Source organism: Phodopus roborovskii, unplaced genomic scaffold (assembly GCF_943737965.1).
Source record: "Phodopus roborovskii unplaced genomic scaffold, PHOROB, whole genome shotgun sequence".
In the NCBI taxonomy this organism is placed as follows: domain Eukaryota; kingdom Metazoa; phylum Chordata; class Mammalia; order Rodentia; family Cricetidae; genus Phodopus; species Phodopus roborovskii.
The window spans coordinates 10,696,396-10,712,511 of NW_026126409.1; the positions used below are offsets into that span (position 1 = coordinate 10,696,396).

General features: G+C 48.2%; 1 protein-coding gene across 1 annotated transcript in view; it reads left to right on the forward strand.

The window, feature by feature from the left end:
* Nucleotides 1-16,116, forward strand: part of Col4a2 (collagen type IV alpha 2 chain) — a 132,903-nt gene that overhangs the window by 22,180 nt on the left and 94,607 nt on the right. The gene's annotated exons all lie outside the window — the stretch shown is intronic.

Here is a 16,116-nt window from a genome sequence, read left to right on the forward strand (position 1 = left end):
ATCCCAGTCCTGTTTGGCCTCCCCAGCCCCAGGTCCTGGCTGCTAGCCTGTAGGACATGCTGAGTAAGAAGCCAGGCTTTTGTTTGGGGCTTTGTTGTGGTCTTGAAACCACAGGATAGTTTCTGGGAGAGCTGTGTGCCCCATAAAAGGAACAAAATGGTACATTGTGGGGAAAATTGGCGGCCAGGGGCTGGCAGATCTAAATCTGCCTTTAGTTTTGTGGGCCAGGCCATCAGTAGCCATTAATTCCATTTGTGGAGATGAGGGGCTGCTTAGCAACATCTCTTCAGGGTACCACTTTGCAGAGATGAGCCTGCCACAGAGCTCAGAGAAAGTTCAGCTATTTGCTTCTGAGTAGAAAAGAAAAAGGGAGAGTTGTTTTTATGCAGAATATCATTGCTTACCAAAGAGGACCAAATCCAATCACTAAGAAGAGGGTATGGGAGGAGAGACAGCATGCAGCAGTCACTATAAATTTTTCAGCTGTGGAAAAGGGGTTTTAAACACTTGGCACTCAGTGAGTGTGGAGTCAGCAAAGGTGTCTACAGCATGCAACCTTTCTGTGCCTCCAAAGCCCTGCAGGGCTCTCACATCTTTGCTACTGCTGCTTCCCATCAGATAGTCCAGGTCAGTGGTTCCAACCCCTCCTAACTGTGACCCTTTAATACAGTTCCTCATGGTGTGGTGCCCCCCAAACATGAAACTATTCTCATTAACACTTCATAACTGTAATTTTGCTATCATATAAATATCTGATACACAGGATTTCTCAAATGCAACCCCCTGTGAAAGGTTCTGTTGACTTCAAAGGGATCGTGACCCACAGGTTGAGAGCCATTGCTCTACATGGATGTGCAGTGGCCTGTCTTTACCATGTGTCTTCTCTTGTTGGACCAAGACACAGACAATGAAAGAAGAGCTCATAAGAGATCTTCACTAAGAAAGAGCTGGGAGTCCTGGCAGCACTCAGGAGACTGAGGCAGGGGGATTACAAGTTTGAGATCTTATACAAACATGAGGTGAGGGATGTTAATCATCTTTACCAGTTCCAAAACTGATTTTAAACTCAGGCACTGGAGCCTGAACCATAATGGCCCTTCATCAGGTTTGGTGGAAGAAGATAGGTGATAGGGCCCCACAGATCCTGGCCTTCTACCCAAGTATAGGTTGTCCATAGCTATTCAGACACATTCAGAGATCGAACTATGACTAGGATGCATTGGTGTGTACCAGCAGTGTGTTGGGTTTCCAAGGGCTTCCCCAAACTCCTGTAGAGCAGCAATACTATGTACAGTGATTAGGTTTGCCTTGGCCTATAGTGTAAGAGTGGCTGGATCCTGGGAGGAGTAGGAGAGGTTGGTGATAAGATGGTTCCATGACTCCCCTGTGTGCAGACCTTGAATTCACCCAATGTCACAGGCAAGCCAGGCTATATAGATCAACTCAATGTGTCTGCATCTAAACCAGCAACCACCCTGTATACCGTCTACTGTCCTTCAAAGACATCTGTCTGAAGATGTAAAGAAACAGAATAAGGATGAGCCAGGGGGGCCTCAAGACCACTGGGAGTATAAAAAGCCAGGATCACATGCTGTGTCTACTCTAGAGAAAGGAAGGGGTGTGTTTGCCCCCCTGGTCCTCCCTGACACCCTTCTGTAACACAATGCTCTGTTTCCTTGGGTGGTATCACCACCACCACAAACATCCCAGGAACAAGTCCAGTCCTCCAGACAATTCCACCAGAAAGCAGAGATCCTCTGTGAGTCTTAGGATGCTTTGTCACAGCTAGTTGGAAAGGGACAAAGAAAACTGAAGAAGGACTTGGGGTGGAGGATCTCCCTGTGGCCTGAACTGTTAAATCACCCTCCAGCATGTACACCATACACATCCTCTGATCTCCCTGATCCTCTGGTCTCCCTGGGTTGTCTACTGTGTGCTCTCAGGGGCACTACTGGCACAGACTTCAAAGGACCTTGGCCTTTCATGTGCCTAGGGTGTTTGGGGGTTGCTAATGAGCAAAGGAAAATTGTCCATTAAGGGAAGGACCTAAGCATATGTGCAGAGGTCAAGCAGGCTCACCCAGCCTGGACATTTATGGTATGTGAGGGAGCTGCAGTTCCTGGCAGTGGCTTCCTCCCTGGGTGGAGATGTGGGTGAAAGGAAACGCTGAATCATGCCAAGGTCAAGGTCAGGAAGGGGACAGGCGAGACCTACTTCTGGACCTGCTCATTGAAGGGACAGTGATGTCATTGCCTAAAAGGCAGAAAACCCAGCGCAGACTGGGTCCAAGCCACAGACTCACACTCTACAGCAGTTAGGAGAGTCCCTCAGATAGTTACACTGACGCCCCTCCTGCAAGTCTGCACGCTCCACACCAACTCCCCTAAAAGCACTGTGTCCTCTGCTTTGTGACATGGTGTCACTACAGAATTCCACCTTGGATAAACAAGCAATACCTGGCATGCAGACAAAACTGGACATGTGACTGACATCAGTAAAGCAGAAGTTCATCAAGACGATGCAGTCACATTACCCTATTGCCTGGCTGCTGTCTGTCTACCTCTGTAGCCTCTTCTGCTGCTTACTCTGTGTGGCTGAGTGTCTGCTTCAGGTGGACTATGAATGTTGTTCCTGGGACAATGCCAGGGACCTATGTGCTTTTGGCTCCCTGGCTCCCAGACATCTGGGAATGTTCCGGAGAAGACATTGGGGGTGGGGGTAACACTGGTGGTGTTTTCCAATGGGAAAGTGAGGATTCCTGGTTTGTAGTGATGGTTGCTCAATGGTAGGGCACTTGTCTGGCAAGATCAAGACCCTGGGTTTGAAATCCACCAGGCCAAACTGCTCTGTGAAAGCCCATCCTCTCTCCCTCCTGGGCTGGAGGTGTTTGAAGTTTATCAGTTTCCTCTTGCTCCCAGGTCTGCCGCTGCCAGGGGTGACATTTCCTGGCTTTTGTGGGACTGTGGTACAGACTGTGTTTTGAAAGGACAGGAACATAATAAAAACGGATATGAAAGAAGGGCCAGATGACATCACTTAGAATATCTGAGGAAGTCCACTCTTGGATGTTTATAGACCCAGCATGTTAGTTGTTTGTGTTTGATAAGGGTTCTTTGGAAACATCCAGAGAACTGCTCGGTTTTTATGAATTTTTAGCTGGAGCTCACATAGCAATAGATACAAAATGGGGGTATTGGCTTGGGTCCCCAAAGACCCTGTCTTATTAGTTGACCTTTGGGACAAGGCTCAGCAATTAAACCACACAAACCATGCTTGAACCAGATCTTAAAACCTTTTCTGAAAGAAAGAAAGAAAGAAAGAAAGAAAGAAAGAAAGAAAGAAAGAAAGGAAGGAAGGAAGGAAGGAAGGAAGGAAGGAAGAGAAAGGAAGGAAGGAAGGAAGGAAGGAAGGAAGGAAGGAAGGAAGGAAGGAAGGAAGGAAGAAAAAGTAAAAGGCCTATTTATTAGGGATAAATCAACATGCTAAGTATTTCTCAAAAACCTTACTCCAGAGAAAACAATCGAAGAAGATACTACGTTACTCATGTTGACTCCATTAGCTATCCATAGACTTGTGAACATATATGCAGGTCACTGGGTGAAGAATTGAAACATCCCGGACTCCATAAACAGTTAGCTCTCTGGATGATGGAAATGTCATCTGCTATGAGCTCTGTGCAAGGAATGGCCTGGCCTTGCCCCTCAGTGGGCAATAAACAAAGATCAAGACTTGAACATGGAAGCCTCCTGCCTCAGCCAGCCCAGCCCTGCGCTCTCTTGGGTTTTCCTTCTGGGCTCATGTCAGGATGATAGGTTCTATGTGTCTCATAAATGAGGGAACTGCAAGGACAGGGATGTTTCTTGCAGGGCTTTGGGGCTGACATACCTTCCTCCAAATGTGGCCTGATTCACAGCAGGCTATATTCCTTGCTGGGAGATGGCCAGCTGGACACCCCAGGCAGCTGTTGGCCCTAGAGGCCCCATCTGTATGCAAGGCACCTCTTTGAGGACATGAAGCTGGAAAAGTCACCTGTGTTCATTCATGTACCAGGTCAGGGGAAGAGACAGAAATAGCTCCAGGAGTTTCACAGCCCTGGTGCAGACCTTCTCAGCCCAGGCTCATTCCCATAACCACACTTGAACGCTAAACAAGCCCTGTCAATAGGGTCAGCAGACAAAGCTTGGTCTAAGCCAACCCAGTGCCAAAGTGGTGTATAGGATAACACTGCGATCTAAGGATGCAGCCAATGAGAATTAAAATAAGCCAAGCCCTTCGATCCAAGGATGCAGAGGGCTTAAAATAAGCCAAGCCCTCCACACGGAGTTGAGGGGCAAAGAGAATAGGCACCAAAGGTGACTGTCGAAGGGTGATGTCAGAGGAGTGATAAGTTCCTGTGATCCGGGTGCTGGAGAATCCCCAGTCAGTCCAGCTCCAGGGTCAAGGAGAGGCCCTGTTTTTTGTTTTTTGTTTTTGTTTGTTTGTTTTATCATTTTATTTGCGTCAGTGTTTTGCCTGTATGTATATCTTGTGTGAGGGTGTCAGACACTGGAGTTACACAATTGTAAGCTGTCATGTGGGTGCTGGGAACTGAATCTGGGTCCTCTGGAAGAGCAGTCAGTGCTCTTAACCACTGAGCCATCTCTGCAGACCCTGGAGACCCTGTCTCAAAACTTGAAGTAGAGAGTGATTGAGAAAGACACCAACATCAATCTCTGGCCTCCACAGGCACATACACACACACACACACACACACACACACACACACATACATACGCATGTACATGTACACACAGATGCTTAGTGGCATGTCTGGGTGGAGAGTTCACATGGCAGTGGTAGCAGGCTACACACTGGGCATATCTGATGGGCACTCTCGCCCTGACCAACAGGCAGGGCAAAGACACCAGGCAGCTGGGGGCCCTGGAGGCCCCATCTGTCTGCAAGGCCCCTCTTTGAAGAACGAAGCTGGAAAAGTTCAGAGTAGACTATCCACAGGCCCTCCAGTTTAATGAGTAGACTGCTAGAATATGAGGTCATAACAAAGGAATCCTGAGTCATTACTCATGTGTGAAGTCATTCGCATGCCCTTCCAAACACCACCAGGGTTGATGACCTTGGCCAAGCATATACAGGAGAAAAGGCAGAAACTATATCACAGAAGCCAGGCAAGCAGGTGCTCCCAACAGCTATGCTGTTGGTATCAGAGCTCCACCAGCCTCGGGGCCCCTGGACATGGACAGGGTTTGCAAGGTGAAGCTACATATATCAAAAAAACACAGCCTGCCCAGGCAGGGCCTCTGCCATTCCTTACATGCCAATACAAACCAAGGCACTCCATGCCTGGACCAGTCTCCAGTGCACAGAACAGAAATGTTATTGTATTGTGTGAAGTGTTGCTCAGTGTCTTCCATTCTGTTCTCAGATCTTTCGCAAAACATATGGCCAGAGGGTAGTGAACCGAGCTCATCCGTTAGGCATATTCTCAGGGAGAAAACAGCTTCAAGGATAAAGCCACTTCTCTTTTATGAGCTATGTTAAGTATTCACTTCAGACCTATATGCCAACACCAACATGCACATTTTTATTCCTGGCCAGAGAACACTAAGAACTGACATGCCATATAAATAATTAGAATTTAGTATAGGTAGGTAGGCTGTGAAGTAATGCCTGTATTAAATGGTGTCTTGGTAGACTGTGTCTCTTTGGCTGAACAGAACATGTACAGGATAACATCATATTTAAGAACATCTATTCCAGATCTAACATGTGGACGCTCCTGAGACATCTTCTACATGTAATTACATCTCTAGCCTCTGGGATGAAAGCTGACTCATCTTAACACTAAGACACAACAGTATGCCTCAGGCTACAACATGGCCACTGTCAACAGCCCGCATAAGGGATCTTTAATGGTGGCCAGTTTCCTTCTTAACATACCCAGCAAGTGTGTGGCAACTAATATCATGAGGTCGGCTTTGCTTGAGTGTGTCTCTCTAACTCATCCTTGAGGATGGACAGTTGGTAGATAGCACGGTGTTGACAGAAAGTAGTATCCTCTATTTGGTCTGGCCCACATGAAGGCAGATTCATGGGAGCTGAAGGTGTAGGTGACACAGCAAGCTGCCTATGGTGTCAAGTCTTGATGTCCTTTCTCTTGCCAGGACAGCCACTCTGAGAGGTGCTGGCTACTCACTCTTCTCAGGAGCTGGGTCTTCTATGTGCCAACTACCACCTTCTCCACGCCCCTTCCCTTACGCCATGCCTGTGCTTTTCTTGAGAACACAATTTTTTAACTTATTGGGAAGTTACCATGTCTTTTAAGCTCTGCTATTACTTTAATTGGGTTGATTTTATTAGAGCCCTTGTTACAAAGTCAGACAGTAGAGCATGCTCTGCCCAGCACTTTTTCACATGTGCCTTGCTAGTTTTGCTGTGTGCAGCAGAATGTGAATAGCTTTCAGACACAGTCGCGTGGTATGTTGTAGCAGAAATCCCTGTGCCTAAAAGGGACGGGTAGGGATGGGCAGTGAAGCCAGTGTGGTCCGATTTCCTTTTCCCCAGCATGAGTGGCTGTTCCAGCTGAGTCTTGACTGCTCACAGTGGTAAAGTACAAAGGACATCCCAGGCTGGGGAATGGAACAGCATGTACGCGTTCTTTGGGGAAGTCACAAAGTCAGAGGTGTACATGCTAGGTGCTTTTAAAATCCTTGACATTCCGTCATTGTGGGAAAATATTTTATGAAGTGTTCAGTTGGAGCTGAGAAGAAAAGGGAAGGAGACTTTGAAAGTGGAGGAATTGCAGAGCCAAGGTGGTGGGTGACAGGAGAGGCGAGGGCACAGTCCCAGACCAACAAGAGTGGAGGGATCTGAGGGGGTAAACATGCAGTAGGCTTTGTCTTGTGAGCAGTGTGTGAGGTGACTCCAAATTAAAGCACTCTTACCAGAGTACCCACCAGCCAGGTATGGCAATCGTAACTCTAAGAAGTGGAGGGGAAAAAATGGTTTCCAAAAATTGACCCACTGATAGACCTAACAAAAACTTCTGGAAATGAGTAAAATGGCTTCAAATAGGAGGAATTTACATCTGATCATGTCGTTTTCACTGTGCATGCATACAGCAATGCTCCCAGGATAACTGGTGTGGTGGGAAGATTTCAGGACAGTACCAGCTGTGTGACAACATCAGCAAGAGGGGCCTTATCCCTGGGCCCCCCTAACCCACCCCTGTATTTCTGAGGCACAGCAGCAGGAACTGTGCCTGCCTGACCATGCTCCTGGAACGGCAGGTTTGCCCAGAAGGGGCTAAAAGGAAGGTGCCCTGAGACTTGCTTCCAGCAGGACCAAAGGACACATTCTTGTTTGATGAGACTTTTGAGCTCAAGTCAGCTCTTGGAGGCAGATAAACAAGACCCCACCCCCACCCCATCCCCTTGCTGAGATTGGAGCTTGGCCATAGATTCACATATATACCCAAACTTCAATGAAACTAAACCTTTTGTTGCCTTGGCAATTGACCATGTTGCCATAGCAATTGTAAGAGGCAGGTAACAGGATGGATTTTAAGAAGTCAGAAGGAATTAGAAATGTAAGGATGGACTGGAGAGGTGATTCAGCAACTAAGAGCACTTGGCTGCTCTTGCAATAGACCTTGGTTCTGTTTCCATGACCCACATTGTGCAGCTCACAACCACTTGTAACTTCAGGACCAGGAGATCTGACAGCCCTGGCCTCTGTAGGCTCCTACAGTTTCATGCACATACCCCACACAAACACACATACACATCATTAAAAATAATAAGGATAAATAACCAGTGCCAGGCATAGTATAGTACACCTTTAATCCCTGCACTCAGGAGGCAGAGGCAGGCAGGTCACTGTGAGTTCAAAGCCAGCCTGACCTACATAAGTGCCAGACCAACTAAGGTTACATAGTGAGACCCTGTCTCGAAACAGAACAAAACAAACAGACAAAAAAAAGAGAAAATAAACAAAAAGAAAGTCGATGAACAACGGCATTCAGAGTTTGGATGTGATGATGGGCTAGAAGAGAAGGCTCAGCAGTTAAGAGTGCATACTGTTCTGAGAGAGAACGTGAGTTTAGTTCCCAACACCTGTGTTAGGATGGTCACACTCACCCGCCACTCCAGCTCCAGGGAATCCTCTGACCGCCATGGACTCTCGCACTCATGTGCACATACTCCCATGCATACACTTCTGAATACATGGTGATTAGAGGTAATAAAACTCAAATCTCAAGTAAAAAGATACTAGATGCTCTGGAAATAAATTGCAGGCATTTCATACTGCAGTCCGAATGTCCCCTTGTGCCAGCTGCCACCTGCATTTCCAGCGTTTTCCATGGCTCCACGCTGGCTCTTTGACCGTAAAGCTTTGCCTCCTCATCCCTCCTTGCAGCCTCTCCCCAGGTCCACTGCCCAGCTCTACTGCCTTCATTCCAACCTTCTGGATGAGATGACCCAAGACCAAGGTTCTTCCAGTCACTCACCTGGCACTCAGTGAAACCACACAACAAAGGAGCCTCAGCTCATCCTTGTAGTGACCCAGCTGTTATCTGAAGCCAGAGGAGGAATGCTTCTGGACAGGAGGCTCAGGGTGGCTTGTCAGTCATCACCACCTGCATGGGCTCCTCCCTGACCACAGCAACAGGGCAGTGCACCTTCCTCCATATTAGAGAGGGCACACACTCACTCCATAAGGGAAACGTAAACAGGAAGCAGCCCAAGGCAGGAAGGAGCACTATAACAGGAAATGCCAAGTTCCCCTCTCCTCACTCTGCCCAGGGCCCACTTGTCTCCACCTGCAGTCCCAGCCCACCCACACCTGAGATCATCCCTAGCCCCAGGCCAGGTGTTTTCTGAGGCAGTGTCTGGCTCACCGTCCTTGGCTGGAGCTCAGCTCTCATTCCTGCGTCTGCAGCCTCAGACTCATAAGCTAGGCTATCTGATGTTAATGACCCTGGACTTAGACAGCAAAGAGTCTCCGAGAAGCCTCGGTCAATCCTCAGCTCCCGTTGGAGGGTAAGTGACCGGCTTCAGTTTGGAGTTCGGCAAAGTTAGGGCATTCTACACCCAGACTGTGCTTTTCCACAACCCTCACTCTCATCACCATTCCTCATACTCAAGTCCACCAGGCAGCCAGTCTGCCATCTAGCCTTTGTTAGCCATCACAGAATGAATGTTGTGACTTGGGGAAAGTTCTGGAAGACTCCTCTCCCATCGGTCAGCCTCCTGCCCTCAGACCCCACCCCACTCCCCATTCCCTTGCACAGTCTCATGTTGCCTTGTCAACTGGTTTGGAAAGCACCAGTTTGGAGTTGCCTTGGTGGCTGTGTAGCTGAAGCTGGCCTTAAATTCCTGACCCGCCTCTACCTCCTGGGATACATGCTGTTCCCCAGGACTCAGATGAAGCGTACAAATATGCTGCCATGGGGACAAGAATGAGGACAGGCGTGCTGCTCCGCAGGGGCACACTGGGCCAAGACGGGTGCACCTCTGTGGCCATGACCATCATCCAGGAAACTCTGTAGCCATCCATCTTCCTGCCTCTCTTGGTCTTCAGAACAGCCTGGCCTCTCCCTTCCCAGTGAGACCTCCCATCCATGAATGCATGAGGCAACAGTGGCCGCAACACCCTGGAATTAGTTGGTGCTTGGTGGCAGGCCATCCTTCCAGGCTATTGGTCCCCTGGGTGAGCAGAGAGAACATTTCTGCCCATCATTTGTCTTTTTTCCTATCTGGCAGTAGTGTGAGGATGCTCTGGAGTGGCTGCACTTGACTGAGATGGTGTTAAACAAAGGCAGTGAGTCGACGGGACCTCCAGGCCGCCCTCTGTGTGTGCTGCTGCGATTTGCGTTTCCTTTCCATATACCTTGTCTTGCTAATATCATGTTGGAATTATTTCCTTAATTTCTAAAGCTGCATGTGCGGAAATGGCTTATACTTCCTGTTTTGATAAACTAATAGAACTTTACTGGGAACCTTGTTCCCAAGTTGGCTCTCTCCCCTTAGTTGGCCTGCTGGGGGATTAAAGAGATCTTTAAAACGCCCAGCTTGACTGGACTTGTGACAAAACAAAGACTTGTATAGATTATGCTGCCTGCAAATAGGAAACATATTACCTTTGACAGTAAGACTTACCGCTTGTGTTACTCAGAATCAGTTATTCAAGATCCCTCTATGGAGGAAGTTGGGGTTAGGTGCTGGGGGCTATCCACGGTGAGATATCTCTTAGTTCCCTTCAAAGAGTTCTTTTTGGCTGGAGGTACCGGCTTAAAAGTACTTCCTTGGACAAGATGTCTCTTGGAACATGTGGAGGACAAAATATTCTTTGTTTTAGGACAGATGAGTTTTGTTCTTGGATCTTCATATAAATTTGAGAAATCTTTTTTTTTTTTTGGGGGGTTTTTTTTTTTTTTTTTGTACAAGTCAAAAAAATAGCCAGCTTCCCCCTTTTCATTTACATATGGTGTGTCAGCTTTAAATGGTCATGATGTGTGGAGGAGCCTGGGTGAGTTTCCGTCAATGTATGCCCTTACTGGATATGGCTGGTCTTCACAAGTAGCTAGAGAGATTGTCTTAAGACCTCTAAATCCCCTGTGTGTTCTGTTTTCTGGTATTCGAGTTATTGTTCAAAGATAACTTTCAGTGCCCTGAATGTAGGTGCGGGTGTGTCTCTGGGAGGAGCAGTGACCTGCATGTCACTCAGGACTGAGCACACCCTTCCCAGCAGGCATGGAGGAACATCTTCCTGTCTGTCTGGTGGGAGGGACACTGTCCCTGGTGAAGGCAATGTGACACTCTGTCTTGTCAGTGCCCCTGAGCTGCTGGAGCTGTGGCCAGTGCCAGCTCACTGTGGGACCGGATGTGCTTTTAATCTTGCAGCTGCTAGCACGCATCTCTGTCCTGCCTCACCACATTCCGTTTATAGATGGCAGTATCCGAGAGCCAGCAGCTAGAGCCATGACTTTGGAGCCTGAGAGGAGCCTGGTTCAGGAAGCTGGTGTCTGCTTTTCCTTACAAGGTGTCACAACCTCTGAGCTCCCAGAAGCAAACGGCTCTCGTAACAACCCAGCCCAGGCCTCCAGAGTGGTGTGGGGGTATCCGTGAGGAATGTGATAAAGATGTGGCCAGTCTTACATCTTTACAAAAGTAATGGTATCACGAGTCAGAAAGACTCCAAAGGGGGGAAGAAATTCCCATTGGAAGAAAAGAGTCGAGTGAGAAATTCTGCCCGGTGTCTGCCCTTTGTTCCTAGAAACTTCCAGCCATGTGCAGGGCGGTCACAGGCCTCTGCAACATGCTGCTTAAACCTTCTTCACTTTGCTACCTGCTGGTTATTCCCAAGGCCTGTGACTTCCAACCATTCCGCTGTGCTGGCGGGGTGGGGTAAAGGTCATCTGACAGAGAAGAGCCCTAAAAGGCGGTATTTAAGAAGGAAAGGGGCTGAAATTCATCTGTACCTTGGTTGGAAATCCAGTCTGAGACCTGGACTCCAAGATTCTCCTAATTCCCATAGGGAGCAGGGCTCAGAGTCAAAGGGGGGCAGTGAAAAAGCATTTCCTAGGATGGAGAGGTTGGCAGTCCCCTTAGCCTGGGGCTCCACTGAACCAGCGACAGTCCCACTCATTGATAAGGTCACTGTGTTCACGCTGGTACAGCCATTGAAGGGCTTGGCCCTCTATTAGCTGTCCCTCTGGGTTCCTTTCACACGATGTCTATGTGCAACTTGGACTTGTAAATGGGGTGAGGAGGGCTGTGCCCAGTCTTTTTTTGCAAGACAAGGTTTCTGTGTAGTGCTGGCTGTCCTGGGACTTTCTCTGTAGACCAGGATGGCCTCACAAATCTGCCTGCCTGCATGCCTGCCTGCCTGCCTGCCTGCCTGCCTGCCTGCCTGCTTTGCCTTTGCCTTTGCCTTCTGAGTGCTGGGATTAAAGGTGTGAGCCAACACTGTCCAGCAGCTGTGGTCACTCTCATCTGTGTTCCTGACTGGCTCCAGACCCACACTCCACACTTAGGGTATCAGCAATAGTGGGAGGACAGCTGCCATTTAGAGGTGGCCTATTTGGATGACAGTCCCTGTCTCTAATCTGTTGTCCCTTTTCCAATGTCACCTATGAAGCCACCTCTAGATCCCTCCTCCTCAGCCTTAGCCAGCATCTTCACCACTGTGCTCTTTGGCTTCCAGATGGCTATGGAGTTCTGCTCTCCTCTTGGCTGCCCACACAGTCTGTTCCTGGGAACCGTTTGCAGGACTCCCACTTCAGGACTCCCGTGGGCACAGCCAGCCTTCCGCATGTCTGTTATTGAAGCTACATGCAGCTCTGTCTCATGGCTCCAGACTTAACATTATTTCTACATCACTGGGGCTCCACAATACAACATATGTCCAAAGCTGATGATGAGTGAACATTAGTGTCCCCTCCCCTCCTCTGGCATCCATGTCCAGTCTTCTGCCTTATTTGTAGGACCATATGCTAGATGGAACTCAGTTCCCAGTATAGCAGGTGATAGGATGCCTAGTGGGATTTCTTCAGGAAGGAGTTGAGGATTGGTGTCTCTAGTCCTTGCTGAGTTTGGAAGTGAAGCCCACAGACAGATTCTAGTAAGGCAGTTTCCATAGGATGAGCACATGGGCAAGTCTGGCTGGTTCCTTGTTCCTGGTTCAGTCTCCAGCTACCCAATTCCTCAAAACATGTACCAGAATTTAAATGATGTGGATTTAGGCATTGACTTGTTTACTTAACCAGTCTTCTCTAGTTATCCACACACCATGAAGGCAGGGACTATGTCCAATATGTCTCCACCTTACACCAGAGCCCAGCATAGTTCAAAGTAAGTGGTTGGCAAAGGATAAGAGAATGGGTGGTCTATGTGAGTGAGCGACTCAGTGAGCGAGGGTGCGTAAGTGTGAGAAATAAGTGTGAATGGGTTTGTGATTGCATACAAGTGTGAGAGTGGGAATGAGTGTACACGAGTGGGTAAGTATGTGAGTCCATGAATGAGTGAGGATTGAAAGAGCTTGTCAAGGGAAAGCTGATGATTGGCTCCAGCCACCCAAGCAGCGTCCAGACAATTTGCCAGATACTCTCACCAAACAGCCAGCCCACAGCACAGGTTCCTTACTGGTCCCAGAATCTCAAGGGAGGGGCAACTCCAGAGTAAACATAAACGCATGAGGCTGGTGTCTCAGGGGTGGAGATCTTGTGGCCACTTTTGTGTGACTACCACCCTGAGTCATTTTCACCCTGGGATTGAGAACATCCCACTAAGCAGTCTGTTCAGCTCACCTGAATGGGTGTGTGCCATCCCCAGCACATAGTGAGCCCCACCCTAGGGACTTCATTTCAACTGCTAATTGGCCAGGCACTCCTGAGACCCTTGTTTTAACCCATGGTTTTGTAAAATGGGAAATGTAAAATGCTTGAAGAGGACTCGAAAGACTATATAGAGGGAAACTCACTCTTGTGAAGATGGCAATGAAGTCCAGGGTGGTCTCCATGCCTGAGGCAGTGAAAAGGCTCCCAGGATGGTCAAGTGGGAAGAACCACCATTTCTGTAAAGTACCTAAGAGCTAGGGTCCTGATTTGACCTTGAATAGTACTGAGCAGTGTCGTGGTGGGCCTGTGTAAGCTTTCAGCCTTCCTTCTGAGGCGGGGGAGGGGCTGTCCAGGCACAGAGCCCACACAGAAGCCCCCTCTTTTCTCATCCACAGTCTCAGGAAGGTGTTCACATCTTGAGAATTTTCTAGAGCCCCACTTCCTGTTGGAAGAACTCTGTGGTTTGGTCCAGAGACATGCCGGGTCTAAGAGTCTGTCTGGGGCACATGCCCTGTGTGTCAATATTTCTGTTTGTCCTAGAGGCCTGACACTCCACTTGATGTCTGGAGGGCTCTTGTATGTGCTGGAATTCACAAGCGGACCCTTAAAGATAGGTGAGGCCATGGGAAACTGGCCTGGTGTCTAAGGGACCGCCTCTCAGTACTGTATTTGATTCTCACCTCATGAGTCCAGCTGGTATTGCCTGTTTCTCAATTCAATCCAGGGACCACCACCACCGCCGCCAACCCTCAGACTAGAGAGCCTGTTGGATCAATTTGAAACATTTAAAATAATTTCATTACGTATAGGAATTTGGCAAGTGGCTCTAAAATTAAAATTTAAAATCATATGAAACACCAGATGGATATATAAACATAGGTTCTTCCCTTTTATCCCTTTTAAACTGATGACTTCCCAACACTTTCCAAACAACTGCTGAGTGAATTGTTGGTAAATGCAAGGCAGCTGCCGAGACATCTGCCTAGTAGGGTAGTAGTCACACATAATAGGACATGAGTGTGGTGACCCATTCAGATTCGTGCCTCAGTACCCAGGGTCTTCTAGGAACCCACAGTTCAGTGGGTACCTTGATTCTAGACATCTCACCTTCAAAACCTGGACTTGATGAACCACAGTGTAGATGTACACTGAACACACACACACACACACACACACACACACACACACACACACACACACGGGTAAAAACATAGATTCGTATTTTAAAGACATAAAAGGATTTTATATATGTTTACTTTTACACCATGAACCTCCTGTTGTTTTTAATCACCTCAAAAAGAGCTCTGGGGGAATTGTTTCTTAAATGATTCAAGAATGTTGGGCATTTTGAAATTCATCAGACAGTAGACTAGGTAGAGAATTATTAGCAGGGCTCCAACTGAGAGGCTGTAGAGTGAGACCTCTGTTAGAAAATGCTCAGCCAACAAGAAAGCTTCTATGTCTGTACAAAAAGAGCCTGAGGGCTTGCAGATTCCCCAAGGTGAACTGTGGCCAGATGGTGCTGAGTCTGACATCTATGGTGGCCTGCACACCCAGTGGAGCATGTACATGAAACCTGGGCTTTGCAAGATATGTGAAGTCTATGGCAGTGAAGTCTATCAGCATCTCCACAAGGATACCTAGAAGGATGGGAACACCAAGAGCAGGCTGGTGTGCTGAGACCTTCTGCTAAGTCTTTGAGGCTTAACCCAGAGTGAAAACTCTGCCGTAGGTCTAATGAGATGGCTTATTGGGTAAAAGCACTTGCTGAGTCCAGTCCCTGGATCCATATTATTGAAAGAGAGAGAGCTAACTCCCACAAGTTGTCCACTGGCCTCCCGTGTGCATTGGCCCACTGCACAGGGACATGAAAATACCTAAGTGCATTAAAAAGTCTTAATTCTATGGTTAAAACCTTTTGACATTAGAGGCATACTGTCCTTTGCTGGGCCCACTTGCATAAAGTTTGGCTGAGTGAATGACAGAAGCTAACAGTGTCTACACAATCACAGGATCCCTTGTGAGTAACTACCAACATCTGGGAGCTTTGGGTTGGATGGCATCAGATGGTGGCCAAGATGGAACAGACTGTGTCTTTTGTGTTGAACTTTGTCCTGCTCCAGCATTGGGAAGGGCCCTAGCCCATCTGTGGGGGACCGTGGGGACCACACTGGGTATAGTATGAGAAGAATAAAGGGTTTTGTCATTTCCTATGTTCAGTGGGCATGGCCTGAAAGGGAAAGTCCAGGTTCTGCACCCTTCTTTCATTAGAAGTGTTGGGATAGAGAGGAGGAGGAGACGAGAAAACACCCCCAGACCCTGGAGACTCAAGAAGTTAGCAGTTACCCTGTATAACACTTAGGAAAGGCTGGTTCCTCGGTGTCTTCTCTTCACTACAAAGAGGCGGGGGGGGGGGGTCTCAACTTTCTTGCTGATGTACCCCACCTGAGCTGGAGATGCTATTGGGGGTATCATCTGACAGGTGTATTTGCAAGCTCTATCTCCTCATTTGCAAGCATCTCCCTCATTTGTCTCATCGATATTCAGTGGTAGGAGTGGGAGCATCCCAATGGATCACTTGCCTTCAAAGTGTGCCCTGAATCTCCAGATCACTGAGGATCTGCCTCCCGGGCCCTGGGTTTGCAATTCCCTGCCAGCCCTGGATTTGAGGAACGTTTCCTCTGACCCACAAGCCTAGACTCGTGGCTCAGCATCCTGAGTCAGTAGTTTCTTCAAAACATTGTTGCCTGCAAAGTGTGTTATGCCAGCAGCAAGCCTTT